Below are 14,653 nucleotides of genomic sequence, written 5' to 3'. Positions count from 1 at the left end.
TACTGACATCTCTGAGGTTCCTGAACTGAAAAGTCATCGTAGAAACAATACAGAATCAGATTGACTCATTTTAATTCCATGTTGAGTGTATCTGAACACATTGGAGTTCAGTGCAACCCTGTTTCCTTAAAAATACATTCATACAGAACTAATTTGCAATTCTGTTCTGTCTGCCTAGATTACATGTTTTATCTACATAGCAAAGAAACTATATTGAACTACAGTGCATACAATTTAATCAGTCATGTCAAGCATTTGTAAACATTACAATATTCACTTTTCAAAATGTAACCAGAAACCATTATCTTTTCCCAACTACCCAGTGTTTCAGTAGTCTGAACCTAACACAGCCCCTGTCCTGTTCTTTAAAGCCAGACTATGTCACTTCTTGCCACGAGTGCCAATTATAGGATAATGGTGTGTGTCTTGAGTCAGTTGCTTTAAGGACCGTGCGAGAGAAGCAACTTTGAACAGTAATTACTGAAGGGAAGCTCTTTGCTGGAGCATGAGGGCAAAATAGACCCAATTAACCATCATTCTTCCCACTCTCTTTGGAATGTGTACTTTTCTGAGCTCTATCATCATCATCACCATGGCCCTAGTATTGATATGTGGTGATTTGATTTGTTCGATTAAACACACATTTTGAAACAGGCAGTTGCCCAGTTGGTAATCCAGTCTTGGGCACTAATGTGAATGGTTGGGGGTGAACGCGTCATTATGGGCCTATGTGGTGACTTTGGGTCTACCCAGGAGGATGGGTCTGTGCTCAGAGGTCCAGACTTGACCCCACCCACACCTTAATACATTGTTGATGTTTTTGCCTTCATGATTTTTTAGCACTGTTCACCTGTCGCTCTACCTACTCTGATTTTTATGTGTGTGTGTGTACGTGTACGTACGTACGTATGTATGTATGTACGTATGTATGTATGTATGTACGTATGTATGTATGTACGTACGTATGTATGTATGTATGTACGTATTGTATATGTGTATTATGTAGATGTAATGTATATCTTGGGCATGTGCATACACATATACAGTATATATGCGCGTTTAGATGTTGTATAATTTCCATTCCTCTGTTGCAGCTGTTGCCGTAACTGTTGTGTTTGTTCCATGTTTCTGGCTGTCGATCCAGAACTTCTACTCGTTTAGTTTTGGCATTTTTTGTGGCAATAAAAAAAACTAGTTTTCATTGGAAGTTACTAGGCTATAGCAAAACAGCTAGTACTAGTAATAACATAAAAATGCACAAATGAATTTGTGCCATAAATAAACTAATGTGATTGTCGATGAAATACACTTACATTACACAATGACTAAATGCCTGCCTATTTTTAAACGTGATGACATCATGATTTTGCAACACAGCTAGGCTACCATGGGTCGCTTCTCCCCAACACTGTTCAGAGAGGTCATTGAGGCTACATTTACATCTCTACGTTTTGGTTTTTAAGGAGAGTTTTGAGCCAAAAGTGATCTCCATACACAAAAGGATTTTTAGCTCCAGTAGAAGAACTAATCTCTGTTTAAACTAACATGCCCAAACCTCATATCTCATCAACATTCTGGTATACTGGGCATGCGTGTGCCAGGGTAAAAAGGAGGCAACATGTATACTCTGCCGGTTGCTGGTAGTTGCCAAGGTAACGTTAGTAGCTTAGTCTCAGAGAATGAAATGTCGTGACAGATAAGACCCAATCAGACGGTGAAGCGTTGGCGTCAGTGTCGGTTTTGCCAAAGGTCTCCGTTTGCGGCCATTGAGACGGCAACACAACCCCACAGATTCCAAACCAAAACGGGTCAGAAGTGTTTCCAAATGTCTCCGGTTTAGGTGCTCAGAAACGCCAGAGCAGGGGGAATGAGAGGGGGAAACATAACAGAAGATATTCGTTTTTCAAACCAAAACGTAGCAATGTAAATGTAGCCTGAGTAGATTGGAACCACACGCAGAAAACAGCAACATGCTAACATTAGCCACCATAAGTTACTTCTTATAGCAGGCTAAGGCTGCAGCAGCAAAAAAACCTGAGTGTATTGAACATAGCAAGGGTGTGCTTCATTGCTAATGAATTCAACTTTTCATTTGTTCAGTAACATTTCTTTCGTCATCTTGTAATGTGTGAGGAGCATGTTAACTCTTCTGCTGGTTACTGCGAGACAGCTCAACAAACTGACTTGTTTATTTTAACGGTTATGAAGTTTTACACAGCAAAATGTAGCTAAACTTCACAGTAGAGAACTACAAGTTACTGTAAGCTACTGGCCAGCCCAGATAAAGCAAGACCAGGTATTTATTATCAATTGAACCTTTCATTCGAAAAATGGAGTTTGTGTTATGTCCTCTTTCAAAAGTTGCATAGCCTCGCTTTCATAAAATATATTTCCTCTAAAACTAATTCAGAAAAGGAAATTAGTATCATATAAATGTATTTTTTTGGACACAGCTATGGCTATCATCTGATAACAACCACTGGATGTATTTAATTTCAATATATATATATATATATATATATATATATATATATATATATATATATATATATATATGATCATTAAAACTCATTTGAAAATCCAAATAAAGACAACAACTAATCAGTAGAGAGCAGACGAGACATCAATACTGCAGTGATAACTATCTACTCATGCAAATACTGTGTACAGAGCCACACAAAGACACAAGTTAAAAAGACAGTTACCGGAAAGCCTGCCCGTCCAGGAGGACCCTGAAAAAGGGGTGAGAGAAAATTGGTACAAAAAGGAAAGAGTACATTTGACAGATAAAGTCCATGATATAATATGCCTGCAATGAACCAGGCCAGAATACAATGAATTGGAGATTCTTGAGGTAGTTACTAGCTTGTATGAATATGTTTTATTTTGGCCTTTTTTAGCTCAGTGACAGCACACAGAAAGAACACTACTGATGCAGTAACATGCCCCATTCTGGTCAACAGGCATTCAGTGAATCATATTTTAACACAACACAAGGTTTTTACCGAACATAAAAGAACAACCAGTTGCTTCATTTCACCACAAACACTCAAACATGCAAAGATTGGTTGGGACAATGCATGCTAAAAGACCTTATGTTTCTGCATAACTGACCCTATGCCCCCCTATTTGAGTACCTTGCTAATGCGGATATGACAACATGTTAGAATGGGGACTTCCATCAAAAACAAATCACAAAGAACTAGAATACAATGTCCAGGTTCTAAGAACAAGAAGGAGCACATTGTAAAAAGTCAAGTGTGTTTTGTTTTCATTGAGCGTGTGAGCGGAACACAAATGCTTCTTGTGTGAGCAGCTCTTAAGTAAAGGATGGAACACTAATTGGTTGGAAGTCAAAACAGGAACTCTTGACATTTTCCAAAAAGCTACTGAGGAGAATAACTGCCTGATCTTCCCAGAGAGAGAGAGTGTGGGTGTGTGTTTGTGTGTGTGTGTATGTGTGTTTGTGCGGGCGTGTGAGAGAGGGGAAGCCATTCCTCTCACATCAGTAATCCTGGATGGGAGGAACCTCAAACATTTATCTGAGCTATGGCTTACTGGCTTAATGATTGAATGTGAATGTCTATTTATAATTTAATGAATAGAAATCCCTTTGTCCCAACACACAGGTTTGGGAACACTGAACTGATCAATGAATCAGATATAAGTGATTGTCCAATCATCAATCAAACACTAATCAATCACCCTGATTAGCTGACAGACCGAGGTATAAATGTTGTGAGAGCTTTTATATGAGAATTTACGAGACTAAAAAACGGCCACATAAGTCGTTTGTTCAGGCAGCAATTACGACTCATATTTACATACAGTGGTGGCGCCCTCTAGTGGCCGCCGTAGTTATTTATAATGGGAGCAAAGCAGGAAGTAAGGTGAGGAAGTATAAGAGCGCCAAATGTCCTGGTAAGGAGGCAGGTTGTGTGGGTGGATGGGTCAAACAAACACAGGACTTTCACCCAGAAGACCGGGGTTCATGTTCCGTTCAAAAATAAAAGGAAACAGTGAGTTTTTTTTACTTTACGGAACAAACGAAGCTAGGTCAAGTTCAGCATTACTTGCGTAACGTCTGATTTTAACCCAAACAACCATCTTTTTCTAAACTTAACTAATGACTGTTGGTGCCTAAACCTAAACAAGTAGTTTTTGTGCCTAAACCTAACCAAACTACGACCGTTTCCTAACGTGTTTGAAACTGAGATGGTATTTCCTACCACCGTTAGGGTTAATCTATGAAACACTCATGTGGGTCGTACGAGAGGGAATTAACAGCCAATATCGTCATATAGTTTGGAGGACTTTCACCCAGGAGACTGCGGTTAGTGTCCCGTAAAAGTAAGTGGGAAGTATTATTTTAACGTTCTAGGTGACGTGCGTAATCTGAAGTGAGTGAACGTCTGATTTTAACCCAAACCTAACCACGACCGTTACACAATGTTAACGTGTTTAAAACCGTGACCGTTAAGTTCTTTGGTTTATGGTACATGTCCATGTATGCGTTGTTTTCACAGATGGGATCGCTGTCAGTACCCGATCCGTACCGCCTGTACGATCCGTTCTGCGCATGCGCATAATTACGTAGTAGAAAACTAACGATGTCCCTGTGCGATTTGTACCACGCACGCGTTGAAACACTTTATGATCAAACATCACAACTTTTTTATTAAATCTTTATTATACAATAGTCATAGCTACAAACAATCGAGATTTGTCACTGATCCAAAACCGTGTAGCGCCGTCGTTGTTGTGTTGTTTATGTTAATGTTTTTACTTTTAATACTTCGTCTTGACTAATAACCATAGACTGTCTATTATTAATGCGATGAAGTGTAAACGTACATAAGTGTCCTTTTGAAGACGGGATGACAGCTCTTCCAGCCACCACTGCTGTATACCACTATAGTAGCTACATGCGAACGGCAGTAAACATGTCATCTTAGCTGGTAATGTTGTTAAAGTCTCCCCAATTCCGGGTCACATTCCTGCTGAAACATGTCTGATTATGTAGTGTTTGGTTCAGAAGCCTTTATCTGGAATTTTTGTGACGTTAGAAAGTGCTGCTTCGTTCCACTACAATCTAACGTTAGCATACTCATAGCTAACTATTGTAGCTGCATGCTAACGCGACATAGCGGAGCATATATAGTTTGCTATATATGTACGTATGTAGCAGGACTTTGTACCGTAAAAAATCACCACTAAAGGCTAATAAACCAAATACTAAACAAATACAAATACAGTAAAGTGACTGGAATTTGGGGTGAAATGTCCAGCATTGAGCTACATAATAGTTTGCTAGGAGTTTGCTGGTCTCTCACAGAGATCTCATTTGTAGCCCTGTTTTTACCTGATACTTTCATCGAAGTACAAACACATGAAGTGAGAGGTATACACATGCTTAAACTTTATTTAAAGCATGATTAACCTGAAGCAGGACGGAGTCATGACTTAAAACACCAAAGCAAGGCTTCTAGCTCAGGCTAGCTAGCGTTAGCAAATTACCTTCAAAGTTACAAAGAAATTATGAAACGTAAAATTTGAAGCCTTTATTTAATTTGCTACATGGTGTTGTACTGGATGGCCGGACGACCCTCCGTATATCATTAACAGATACTTTAGGCAACTCCAGCAAACACCTTGTAAACTTCATCTCTGCCATCATAACGGTCTACTGTCACTGTCTAATGTGTTCTTCTGGTAACCAGAAATGTCCAAACATCCTTACGCCAATGCGTGCATAGAGCTGTGAAGTTTGCCGGTGTTCGCGCAAGCGTAGAACTGATCAGGCATTCCATTGCACGACTGCTCCCATAGAAATGAATGGGAAGCAGGTAATGACACTGACAATGGACACCATTACATTTGAAACAGAAAAAGCTCCCGTGGGTCGTATTATAGTGGAGGAACAAACCAGCTATATTGTCATACGGATTTGGAGGACTTGTTGGAATTTACGAGACCAGGGTTCCTAGAGTTCTGGGGCATTTGCCCACTTTGACTTGTTGGTAACCCAGCATTATGTGCATTTAGTTATGTTGTAGAGGAACTGAGAAGTGGTTTTAAGGAGTTTCTACATCTTTGTGAAGTGATGGTGAAGGTGCTACAAATGTTTTAGAGCCATCTTGCTGCAGGTGGTGAATGTTTGATTGTTAAAGACATTTCAGTGGATTACTTCTTTAATACTGTTCTGTGGTATATTCTGATTGTGTTTTAGCTTTGTCAACTGTTTTCTTTGCTACATAAATGTCATTGTGCTACAGCTTGGTGTCACCTTTTTTATGTGTTTGACGTGACCATGTTGTGGATAGTAGAGAACAGTAGCTGTGTCAAAGTTCTACGACATACAAATGCAGTCGGTGCTCTATACAAATTGAGTTTACTCTTTTGTTAGTATGTAAGAAAGCAATGTGCTTAACAGTTTTGTAACCATCCAATCCACTTACACTCATTATTAGACCCAATATATCAGTCAATAGGGACAGTTGTGTTGTGGACTCATGTTGTTTTATGAACCAAAACCACAATCTTCTAGCTTTTTGTAGGATATTTTATACTCATCAGGCTGGCAGTCAGAGGGCAGTGCACAAAGGTTCCTGGCCAGGTGCTGAGTGTGAACATGCTGCACGTAAGTGCCAGCCCGTTAGCTACTGGGTCTCCAGGGGCCGTCTGCAGGGAGCAAAGGTCACCCAATGCCGGAAGGAACCCTTCACTTGAATTACACAGTAACCCTCCAACATGTGGCTCCCATTTGGAAAGTGCTGCTGAATGAATGGGAATGGGATGAATGGGGGGGGGGGGGCAGCCATCGTACGTGGGACGTATGGTCCCCTGGGTATTCCTCTGTTCAATAAGAAGTTAGTTTGGGTTGTATAGGAAACGGGTTTGATTTCCTGCTTTTTTATTGGTATTATTTTACCCAGAAGCTGACTTTGGTGTTTCCTACAACTGAACACACACACCCACACACACACACACACACACACACACACACACACACACACACACACACACACACACACACACACACACAGACACATACAAAACATTACACACAAACATTAGCATGAAGCTGCCTCCTTTTGTGTAGCTACATTGAATACTTGTTTGAAATGGACATTGTAAATTGTCCTTCTATGTTTGGAGCTTTTGACTGACAGCTTGTGAAGGACCCCTGTTGGTGTCCTGTCCGGCTTCATCAGAGTCAGAGGGTGTTTCCCATCATCTCTGATTATGTTAAAGTGTGTTACATGCAAAAGGCCCATCCGAGACCAACAGAGCCCTGCCCCTGTGATGTTACCTGTCAACAGCCGCAATATACTAGGTTTTACAAAGGACGCAAGCAAGCCAGTTCCAAGAGACAAGTAAAATAAAGCAATTTCATATCACTTTACAGCTGTTAGGTTCCATTTTTAAGGAAATAAACCCCTGAGAGAATAGGGTAGCCTTGTCCCTGCAAGCTGTGATGGGACCCAGTCCCCTATGAACCTCAGCAGGAATAGACTACATTATATTTACTCATGCTACTGCTCCATGGATCATTTACCTGGACTTGAGAGTATCTTAATCATATAACTTCTGAGAAATCTCCTCTAAAGAATGGATACCTTCTCGGCAATATTGTCTTAGTAGATCAGACGAATTCCAAAAGGTGGAAGGCCGTAATTTATAATGCCACGGTGCCTCTGCAAAATCGTTTTGGTGGAACATGTGTACGTTCAAAAGTAGTTTTAGTCGTGCAAAACAGAAAACTCAGATTGGACAGATAGTCTAGCTAGCTGTCTGGATTTACCCTGCAGAGATCTGAGGAGCAGTTAATCATAGTCCTCACAAATCCACCAGAGTGTAGAACGCCAACATAAAGGAAGCATTAGGTAATGGCAATCCGGTCGAAAAAGGGACATATGGCGGAATGTCTAGCGACAACAGAGCAATCCTGGAAGTGGACGGTCGTGGATATAGACTACTATAATTTGAACCTATACGTTTTAAAGACAGGAACTACTTTACCTGCCCTTATCTCACAGCAACTAGATTACTGTAACAGCCATTTTTACATGCCGAAATAGAAAAACTGTAGAGCGGCTACAGAGCTGCCAGGCTTTTAACCAGAGTAAACAGGTTTGAACACATGACCCCGGTTTAAGCCGATTCTTTTAATTACTTAGGCACTTAATGGTCTGACTCCTTAGTATACCTCAGATCTTTTGTCCCCGTATGACCCTGCTTGCTCTTTGAGATCCTCTGGCAGGGGCCTTTTATCTCTTCCAGACTCTCGGCTGAAGAAGGGGGACAGAGCTTTTGAAATAAGAGCCCCCAGGCTCTGGAATTACGGCAGGCTGAGTCAGTGGCTTCTTTTAAATCTAAGCTTAAAACATACTTTTATCGCACCGCATTCCCTGATTCCATCTGATTCATTCTGTTTATGGTTCTGCCATTTTTTTTTTAAAGTGGTTCGTTAGGGTTAGTACTTTCATTCTTTTATTGCTATGTGTTTTTAATGTGTTTCTATGTTATGTTTCATGTGTTCTTGGCTTGCTATGTGTAGCACTTTGTAACTTTGTTTTTAAAAGTGCTATACAAATAAAGATATTATTATTATATTACTATCAACTGTGTTGGTCCCATTTTATACACCCGTGCTCTGTCGCATTATAACCAAGCTTTAAGCACCACCTTTTTCACCAGGACATCAGAATTCATTTTGCTGTGCCACTCTCTGGTGTGACTGGGCCTGAAAGGTATCAGACACTGTTCTTGCCAATTTATCATGCAGCTGTCATGCTGTTGAGCTGTAATTCATCCCTTCACTGTCCATGAAATAGCCTGAGTGATGTCTTCAGTGGTTTGTGTCTGTCTGACTGGATACATTCAACTCATCTGTGAAGTCATTGTACAGTAATAGCCAAAGCAGGACGAATATTGTTATGCTTCTAAAGCATTCTCGAGTCTTATTAAAGTATAGAGCAGAGATCTTCAACAGGGGGTCTGTGACCCCTAGGGTGTCCTTAGATTTAGTGCAGGGAGGCCCCCAAATTATTTAACAAATATGTTTTTGTTTGTAAAATGTCAGCATATATTGTATACAATTGGGTTGCATATTACACTTGGCCTATGGATGAAAATAAATGGATATTATTTATACACGGCACAGTGAATCTTTAAGCTTAACTGTATGGCTACCATAGTGGCTACCTTATATAGTAAGCTTATCTTCAATATGTAAACACGCATATATTTTTTTTTTAAATAGGCCAATTTATCTTTGCTATTGATATGTTGGATTCAAATGAATGTACATTTTCAGACTTTTGGAAAAAAATTATTTGGCAGTCCCCCTGCACTAACTCTGAGGATCCCTAGGGGTCACAGACCCCCTGTTGGAGATCTCTGGTCTAAACCATCCAGGGTAGACTGACCACGAGCTACATGGTTGTGAAACGAAGGTTTCTGCTTCTGTAGAAGTCCGTATAAAATCCACCTTGTTTTATTCGCGATGTCCTGAAGAGGTACTACACTACCCACAATCCTAAGCATAACAGCGTCCGTCTGTGATTGGTGGAGCTTGCTGTTTCAATGGAAATGACTTGTACCCTTGCCTTTTCTGCCACTTTTAAAATGTTCTTTTGCGCCGAATCAAATGTGATCACGATTCATATTGTTAAAACTTAAAACTCTTTATATAAGCAATTAATGAAACGTCAACAGAGATATTGAAGGGGGAAATCTCTTCCGGAACCAGGCAAGATAAAAAAGTGGGCGATCCCTGTTGAGCTCTATAGGTGTTTGCCATACAATATCTCAAGCGGAAGAGACATGTGGAATCTGAGTACGTCTTTGAGTTTGAAATGCTCAGATCCTGTGGAGATGGAAGTGTAGTGAGAGTGGAAAATCCGCCTCGCTGTCTGACCTCATGTACCTTAAAACTGCCTCTGTAGAAACTATCCCTCACATTTTCCAGGGAGGGATATTTGGCAGAGGTGATTTTAAAACTGACACGGCTCTACAAAAGTCAAACTCATAGTGGCCAGATGTTTGGAAACTTTGTGCCATCAAAGCACTGGAGTCAAGACGTTTTCCTTTTGAACGACGGCTTGATTTCAACTATTTGCATGCACGTATCAGTGGGCGAGAGGCAGACAGCTCACTAGTCTGTCACACAACTAGCCATTCAAAGTCACATTCACCAACCCAGTATCACGCCTAAGCGTGTAACACACCCACTGGTCCATTGGGTGTGGCGTGTCAGTGTCACGAAATTAAATTAACATGGCGACACTCATAGGCAATCTAAAACCGTTTAAACAAAAGCCATTAATAAATTAAAATGTATAAATATATTTCAATCATGTATCTTCATCTTATCTACATAGATGCGTGTAATGTTCACACCTCGGTGAGACAAAACGTGACACTGACACGCCAAACCCAATGGACCGGCGTGATACTGGGTTGCATTCACACCTCAGAGTCACAAAATTAGATGTTCTAACTGAAGAGCCTTACAGTAAATGATTTGTAAGAATCAAAACGGTTTGGACAATTTCAAGCGCAACCATAAATTGTACACAACACATTTGGCTCATGACAGAATATAATAAGCTATGTAATGAGCCATATGATGGAGCACTGCACAGTGTCAATGCATCCAGGCGAGGCAATATATTTGCATCCGGTATGTTCAAGGAGACTTTGCAATTTATCCACTTCACACCAAAGTGCAAAAATAACCAGTCACTTTACCACATGCAGGTCACACAATGGGTCTGGTCTACTTACTGGAGGTCCTGTAAGACAACAAGAGAGAGAGAGAGAGAGAGAGAGAGAGAGAGAGAGAACATTTTTAGATGTATATAACATACATTACATGCAGACAGTCTGAATACCTAACATGCCATGCTTATGGTTGGTTCATACGGTATTAAATACAGTGAACAGGGTCAAATGGAGCTAATGGACTGGGGCCTCGAGCAGGTGTCCCGGCTGTTAATCCAGCCAAGAATGTGAAGCTGAAGCAACCGAATATGTTTCAGAAATATTCTCTGCGGCCTCTATGTTTTCATTTGATCAAGCAGAAATGTACACTTTGATACCTGAGAGGATCCGAGAAGACCCGGCCGTGATCAGACAGGGTTGATCGTGATGGTGTGTGCGTGTGTGTGTGTGTGTGTGTGTGTGTGTGTGTGTGTGTGTGTGTGTGTGTGTGTGTGTGTGTGTGTTCTAACTTGCAGAGGTCAAACTCAAAGAACACAGATGATAGCAAATTAGCAATGCTTCTGTTAGCAGCCGTGGCAACGATCAATTGTTACTTTAGATCAAAAAGAGCAAACGGCAGAAGTTATATTTATTTTGCTAGACGCAAATCTGATTTTTAAACAAGCCTCGCTTTTCATCCGTCACCGTGACAGCAAGTGGACTTCTAAGATGAAATAATGAGTGGATTAGCCATGCTGTTTAAATCAGCAAGTGAGGAATAACAGAAAACCTGGACAGATTTTTACCAACTTTCTTGACAAGGAGAAGGATTTATATCAACATGGCAGGCACAGGGGAGAAGGCTACTGATGTTACATTAGGTAAGAAACAAAGTTCTGTTTTGACAACTTGTAAATTAAAGTTAACTTGTTAATAGCAATCAGCTGTCAAAACAGTGCCGATCGGGTCTGTGTCTCCTGGGTCCAGTTAGGTTTGAGTCCGACATTTTTCGGTTTTCTGCAGGTCTGGCTCCAGATTTTTTTTTTAAATAGACCAGTACGGTTCCAGAGAGCACATTTCCGGGTCTTTTTGGGTTCGGGCACAAATGTTAGGACCTGTGAAGATCTCTAGTGTCATGTTCAATCATTGAGACATAAAATACACTATTAATTTCAGAATGTCAGGAGTCTGGATCATCGTGCATCTGAAAAGCTGTGTGGTGTCCTGGGACTTTGTCCAAGTCTGCTGCTCACATTGGCCTTTTGTAAGAAATGGGATATAGTAAATTATTGTCAGTCACTGCATATGGATGTAACAATTAGATGTTCTTTTTTTTTATTCCTATGTTTCCATGGAGAGTTTTATTATCCCAGTTTGTTTTAAATCATCCAATCCTTTTTTCACTGAATACCCCTTAAATTAAGTAGTGTCTCTACTTGTGACCCCTCATCAGAGCTTTTGACTTACATCTCGTTTAAAAAAAAAAAAAACTCAACAAAGTGCCGGAAGCTAGCTAAAAAAAACGAGATTTAAGCATGTCAAAGGATTATTTTAGCACCTTTTCTCTACCAGAGGACACGTTAGCTGTTAGTAAGCTAAGGCCTGGGCAAACTTAATATTATAGCTTTCTGATTTATCCACATTCCACTATGACACAGGTTGCATACTGTGCACAAAATGCAGCTTTAGTTTAACTTACAGAACCTGTTTGCTATACAAGACATATTGATGACACCCATGCTCTAACCTCAACCTTATTAGCCATCTTGCCATTAAGAGCTAGGCAGCCTTTTTCACTCAGTGAGTACTATCTGGCTTACCAATCAGCTAAGTGGCAGTATTAGGGGCTGGTATGCAGAGTTCAAAATTAACTTTTGGTCCACCAGCTAAATGGCGAGTGAATGTTTAAATTTTACCAGCCACTCAATAGATTACCATTGTTTATTTGGCTGGTGAGTGAAGCAAATCTACCAGCTACTTACATATTTTACCAGCATTTGGCTGGAAATGGTATGTTGAGCCCTGCTGGTATATTCATGTGTTAAAGGGGAGTGCAAGGACGGGTGGTGTCTGGCTGATTGGGGTGGGCTGGTCTAGTTCTCAAAAGTCCAGCCCTGTACTTGTCTTTACTCCATCTTTAAGGTTGCTTTCATACAACGCAGGGGTCTACATTGGTCTCAATGTGTTGTTAAGGTAAGACAATCAGATCCAGGAAGTAGGAACTGTAGAAAGTTATTATAGTGGCAGCTGCTCTTTAGTTCCGCCAATTACAAGGTAAACTGTAAATATACAGCGCTCATGTTACAAAGTCATTTACCAGGAACGTTCAATTATTTGCATGAATATTGTATTTTTATTCAAAAAAGGTACCGTATTGGTATCACTTTTGGTGGAACCCTTCAAATGTGTGAAATCCTCTTATATAAAAGACTCAAAAGTCATGTTAGTTTATTGCGTAGCTGGGTTTATTAGTATGTCCAGACAGAGAAACCTTATCAAAACTCTTTTGGTAGTTCAGATTGTATTAGGCTCAGAAGCTCTCATCAAAAACGTATGGGAGGGACAGACGGCCAGGCCCAGCTATGACTCACAGTCAGCCCCGTAAAAAAGAAGAAGACCTTTCACAAAAACAAGTATGTTTCCCCTTGACCTTTTCACAAGAACAATGAGGTTATCGGACAAAATCAATTACTGCTGAATTCAGACAAGGGCCATTAAAGATGTTGCTACGTCAATCACAGCAAGGTGGGGAAAATCACTAATGACAAATCTCTTGCGTGAAAGGTCAAATCAAATCCCCGGCTTTATCTTCTAAGCAGGTTTATTATGTCTGCTCCTCAGACCGGTCCATCCCAGCCTAAAGCCAGCTGTCAGCTCAATTTGTTCACTTTGCACTTGCATACAATGAAGAGCAGTTGGAACACGTAAAAGAGAGTTCAGGGGAGGGAGGGATTTTATGGGCAACTCAAATAGGTCTTCTAACTTTTATGAATGTTTTAGTCCCCTCCATAATATTTTTTTTACTAGTGACCTGGCCTAAAGGACCTTAAAGAACAGAAAGGGGCAAGATGCTTCCTATTCATTTCAATAAAAAGCATGCCCAGCCCGGCAGCAGTGGCCTACTTCAACAAGTACCTCACCACTGGACCTAAAAGGATGTTGAAGACAGAGTGTTTATTGATTGGTGGGTTCACCTAAAACTTTGGTCCAGGACAAGATGTCTACTGCTGACTATACTGCCATGAAATTGAATATGGATATTTGCAAATTGTCCTCAGAAGATATATCTAATGATTGAGATACATGAATTGCTTTGGAGAGTTATGTGTGTCTTCCAGAGAATTAGAATTATTATTCTAAGTCTACTTATAGATGTTTTTAGTACAACCCCAGCAATGCTCCTGCACACCTCACAGTTTGCTCTATTTTACCGTCAGCCCAGAACATTTCCTTTTGTACAGAAGAAATATGCATATTTCCATGAAATTCACTATTTGGATATTGACATTAAATCAACATTATTTATGATCCAACCCAACCCAATTTTAATTTACACTGCTGCACAGGATCCAAAGTGTGTACCCAGGCACAGTTCAGTATTACAATGTCGGGCGACTGTCTTTGATTTGGATGGTTATTAAATCAATGTGCCTCTCAGCCCATGTTTTGTTTGGCTGTGCTGTAAGCAAATGTCAGAAGTACAACATTTTTGTTGCATTTCTGACAAGGTTTGATTGTTGCTCCTACCGTTCAAGCGATGTCTCATTTTAAGCAGAAGTTTGAGGCCTGTATCTATCTATGAAGTGAGGAATATTTGTCTGTGAGTGTGTCCGGAATTCGAATATCTCGAGAACTGTTCATCGATCTACTTTACACTTGGCTGGTTTATTGCTGGGGACCTAATGGCGTGCTGTGTCGTATTTGTAGCAATGTGACCAGGAGGTGG

At 40.4% G+C, this 14,653-nt stretch overlaps 1 protein-coding gene across 1 annotated transcript in view; it reads right to left on the bottom strand.

The window, feature by feature from the left end:
- col13a1 (collagen, type XIII, alpha 1) overlaps positions 1–2,726 on the bottom strand; it is a 75,870-nt gene extending 73,144 nt beyond the window's left edge. The window contains exon 1 of the mRNA XM_078273103.1: positions 2,706–2,726. The gene's annotated coding sequence lies outside the window, so the exon portion shown is untranslated. The remainder of the gene's footprint in view (positions 1–2,705) is intronic.
- Positions 2,727–14,653: the final 11,927 nt, after the last annotated feature.

This window comes from Sander vitreus, chromosome 17 (assembly GCF_031162955.1).
Source record: "Sander vitreus isolate 19-12246 chromosome 17, sanVit1, whole genome shotgun sequence".
NCBI classification, from domain to species: Eukaryota; Metazoa; Chordata; class Actinopteri; order Perciformes; family Percidae; genus Sander; species Sander vitreus.
This window is presented reverse-complemented; position numbering and strand designations above follow the sequence as displayed.